Source organism: Fonticula alba (genome assembly GCF_000388065.1).
Source record: "Fonticula alba strain ATCC 38817 unplaced genomic scaffold supercont2.6, whole genome shotgun sequence".
Taxonomy (NCBI): Eukaryota; order Rotosphaerida; family Fonticulaceae; genus Fonticula; species Fonticula alba.
Genome location: NW_009242976.1, coordinates 2,457,581 through 2,462,313, shown reverse-complemented (window position 1 = coordinate 2,462,313; position 4,733 = coordinate 2,457,581).

Here is a 4,733-nt window from a genome sequence, read left to right as displayed (position 1 = left end):
CCCCCCCCCCCAACTCGTGGGGCCGGCGTCGGCCCGGCGCGCAACGCACCCACACGTGCCATGTCACAAGGACTAGCCACACCCGTGCAGGAGGAAGCCCGCATCGGCCCACCCGGCCGGCCGCTTGATCGCCCGGAGCCCCGAGGATCCCTGGCCCCGCCGGATGCCCACACTCTGCCCGACGTCCATGGATCTCGGCCGCCGGGGAACCCCGGGCGTCGGAGGCCCCGGCGGCGGATGCCCAGCCCGAGCAGGCATCGCCGAGCCGGCCCCCCCCCCCCCGACGCCTGGCCTCCGAAAGTCCCATCTGCCCCTCGCACGGCCCCGAGCGTGGCTCCAGCGTCTCGCGCCCGTCCGGTATCAAGTCCCTCTTCGGTGTCTTCACTTGTGCCCAGGCGGCTGCCACGGCCCCCCGCATGAAGGCTGCCGGGCGACATGATGGGTGCCCGCCGCTGCAGCGGGTGGACCCTCCCGCCTGCTGATCGCATGCGCCTCTTGGGATGCGGCTGCCCGGGGGCCGTGCAGGCCTGCCCGCGGTCACATTCGACGGGCGGCGGGGGTGCCCCGTGCCTGTTGCACTGGCGGCGCGCCCGAACCGGAGCCACGCAAGGTGCCCCACGCGAGGACGTGCATTTGCCGTGCCCCAGGGCCGACGTCCACCGGCAGCACATTCAAGCGCCTCACCGGCCCGAAGTACACCCCCCCCCCCCCCCCCCGGCAACATGGGCGAGTGCCACCTCCGCCGGGCAGGGCTGTGCAACGGGCGACAGGCGGGCGGCTGCCTCACGGGCGTCGGCACCAGCATCCTCCCTGGCCTTTGCGCGAGCCCCCCCCCCCGGCCCCCTCCCCCACGCGCCAGGCGGGACACCCCGGCAGGCGCGCATGGCGCCCGCCCGCGGGCGAGGCACATGCCACATGCACCGGCAGTTCCCCCTGGCGCTCCTCCAGATTGGCCCACTTGGCAGGCTCGTCGACGAGAGACCGCCGCGCGCCGGTGGGCCTGGTTGCGCCGGGCCCCGCCCGGTGGGAACTCGCGCTGGCCACCTCCCCCCCCCGCCCCGGGGCCTCGATCGGCTCTGCCGCCGCTTCGCCGCCCGCGAGGGGCCCGTCCCTTCCGATGATCTTCCAGCGAGGTGATTGCCTGTGTGTCCACACGGGGCGCCCTCCACCCGGCACCCTCCTTTTTGCTTTCCCCCGTGTAGCTCCTCTCTTGTGGACCTCCTCCGCGCACCTCCTCTCCCCTGGGTGCCCCCGAGCCGGGCGCTTTCTTCTCTGCCCCCTCCCCCCTCCCGGGCGCCGGCACCGGGGAGGATGGTCACTCGCTTGATGCGCGCCGGGCCTCGCCCCCTGCCCGGTGTCTGTCGGTCGTTCGCCTGCCCGCCCGGTGCCGCCCCCCTCCGGGACGCGCTCGCCCCCCAGGGCGCTATGCTGGTCCCGAAGGGCCACTTGCCAGCGCCCAGAGCCTGCAATAGCCACATCCCCCACCCTCCTGCTCGCTCCGTGTGGCCGCTCTGCCCATCATGCCATACGGGGCGCCGCCTCCCAGGGGTACCCCCCAGGCAGGCAGGGCAGCCACACCGAGCGAGCAGGGTGCATGCATCCCGAGGCATGCCGGCGCCCGGCCCCTAGGGGCCCTCCGGTCGGACTTTGGACACACCTACAAGCGTCAGCCCATGGCCCGGTGGGAGCGGGGGCATCTCCGGTGCCGGGGGACCTCTCGGTCGCACCCGCAGCGCGAAGCCCGCGCAACGCACCCGCCCGCCGCAGTGGACGAGACCGGGAGCCTGCCCCGAGCGCCGCCCGGCGCCTGCATCAGCGCCATCGCCTCCAAGGCCGAAAGCGGTGCCCCAACGTCCTCCGCCAGGCGCCGGGGCGTGCTATATACACATACACATGTATGCATGCGTACGCACAGAAACGCCCATACACACACACAGGCTTCGCCATGGCCTCGGCCGCTCCGGCACGGAGGCCCGCAATGTTCGGCGCGTCCCTCATCGGGGCCACCTTCTCCGGAAGGCAGCGCCCCGCGCATTCTCGCGCGCCTTCCCCCTTGCCGTCCCGGCGCCGCGGCCGAACGCTTTTGCTTGCACTGTCGCATTCCCGCCGGCGCCATTCTCCCGGCTCGCCACCCATCCCCGGGGGACCCCGCAAGCCGCCCCCCGTCCCCCCCCATGCCCACCCCGGCAAGCGGGGCGGCGCGCCGGGGCCCGGCCCACCCGGACGCATTACCCCGCACCGCCGCCCGGGGCATGCCCCGGGGATAGCATGTGCCCACGCCCCAGTGCGGCAGGCCGGCACTCGCACCGGCGGTGGCGTCGGTGCCAGCAGGCCGGCGGCCCGCCAGGCCAGGCCCACTGGCGAAGGGCCCAAGGAAAAAGCCACATCCCTGTGTGCCTGTCCCTCCCACGGGCAGCCCCTGCCTCCGTTCGGGATCTCCCGATGCTCCCCCCTCCCTCCTGACTCGGATAACCGCGCTGCCCTCGCCCGCCCGCCCGCCCGGGGCTGGTGCCGCACAGCGGTGCCTCCGCTGTCCGCTGCCTGCCCACGGCCTGGCTGCCATTCAGACGGCGAAAGCCCCCCAAGCCTTGCCCATCACGATCGCTCCGCCCCCGGATCACGGTCGGATCTGTCGAGCGGGTGCTTGCCATCGCGCCAGACCCCCCCTTCATCGAGCCACGCCGCCACGCCGGCCGAGGGGACGCATCGTGCAGCCACACTGCCGGGCCGTATGCCGCCGCTGCCCGGGGCCCGGCTCGTCCAAAGGCGCCCCGCCTGGCCGGACCGCCGGCGGCAGGCAAGACACCGACTGTCCACCGCATCCCGGGGCCGCCCGGAAATGGCGACACAGCCCCTGCGCGCGATCGAACAAACGGCCGGCGGATGTGCAAGCACGCCCCGGGGGACATGGTCCCAGTGGGGACCGGCCGTCGGCGGGGTGCCTCCCATGCTCCGTACGCTTGGTTCACCTGTCCCCCCGGGCGCCCCGACGCCCGTGCCACCGGCGACGTGTGCCGCAATCCCGCAGGCCGGTTTTGCCTTTTTTTCTTCTCTCCCGATGGCCTCCTCCGGGCTGCCCCGCGTCGCGCCATCGTAATGGACCCTGCGATCGGCGGCAGGCCCCCGGGCCAGGATGCCCCACCGCCCGGGAAGAATACTCCAACCGGCAGTCCCCCGGGCGCTTTAAGGCAATGCCCTCCACCTCGCCCCCTCCGCCTGGCACGCCGCACGGTACTCGCGTCCTGTGACCTGCCCCGGCGGCCGCAACGGGGCCGAGTGGCGTGAGTGCGTCGAGCGAGCCGAGCCGCACGCCGCCATGCGCCGCCACCCATCGGCCCGCCCGGCGCCCGGCAGTCGGCCCCCGGCGAAGCCCGGTGATATGGGGGGCTGACGGCCTCCGAAGACCGAGGACGCCTGCGACGGCCACCGGCAGCCGCCCGGCTGGCGGCCGCGCAGAGCACACACACACACACACACAACTTGGCCATCCCCCGCGGGCCTTTTCACGCACAGGGCCTGAGAGGCCATCCCTGGGGCCATCTGCTCGGTGCCCTCGCCCGCAGCCGAAAGGCCCTGCCCCCGCCTCGAGCACATGGCCGCGCAAGGGTCCCCACCCCGCCCTGCCGTGGGCTTCGGCGGTGTCCACCGCACCGAGCCGCCCGCCAGCACCCCCACCCCCCCCAGTCACACAGGGGCTCCATGCGCCGTGCCGACTGGCTATGCGAGCGCGGAGGGCGATCGTCATGGCCGCGGCGCTCGACCGGCCAGGCTGGCGCGTCTGGCCTGCCCGCACCCCGACCGGCTTACCCCACGCACACCGTGTCCCGCCGGCGAAGGCGCAGGAACACCATCCCCCGCGGTGATGGCGGGACTTTCCCCTGCCGTGCTTGGGGCAGTCCAGTCACCGATACGGAAATGCCCCACACCATCGGGCACGCCAGCCAGCCCGGCGTCGACTCCCCCGAGCGGTGGTGGTGGTGGTGGTGATGCCAGGTGCCCTCGACGCCTGTGGCCCCCGGCGCGCACATCGACGGCCCCTCTCGCCAGCGGAGGGCCTCCGGCATCCGCTCGATGCGTCCCTCGCCTCCGCCCGCTCGGCTCTCCCTTGCCTCTTCCGACCTTGGCAGTGTCCCTGCTTCGAAGCCCCTCCCCCTCCAGGCGCCTCGCGCATCCCCCACGGCAACGGCGCCATGCGCGCCCCGCTGGCAAGACCCAAGCACAACGACAAAGACAGGGCCAGCCCGGCCGGCCGCGAGAGCCACGCCCCGAGGGGCCACATGCTCCGGGCGCAGGGTGCCTCGCCGCCTGCCACACCCCCGCGGCCGCGCCCACACGCACAGCCACCACTGCCGCGGGGCGCGCGCATGGTCGGGAGAGACAAAAAAAGACACTCCTGCGCACGGCCGAGATGGCCCCCGCCGGCACGATCCCCACGGGAGATCGGTGGGCACGGCCTACATCAGTGGGGGGGACAAGTAAACAACGTGGCCACCGCCACGCGGGCCCTCTCGCAGCCACCACAGCCGCGCGTCCCCGCCGGGCAACAGTCCCCCCCGTGGGAGGTGCACCCCCTTAGCCGATGGCCACGGGCCGATCCGTCTGCCCCTGCCGGTGCCGGACTGCACCGGTGTCCCGGTAGTGGCGCTCATGCGCACACCCCTGCACCGGCCAGCCGCATGCCCCTGCGCCGGCCGCACCGGCGCCGGCTCCCGACACCCCCATTGCCATGCCCA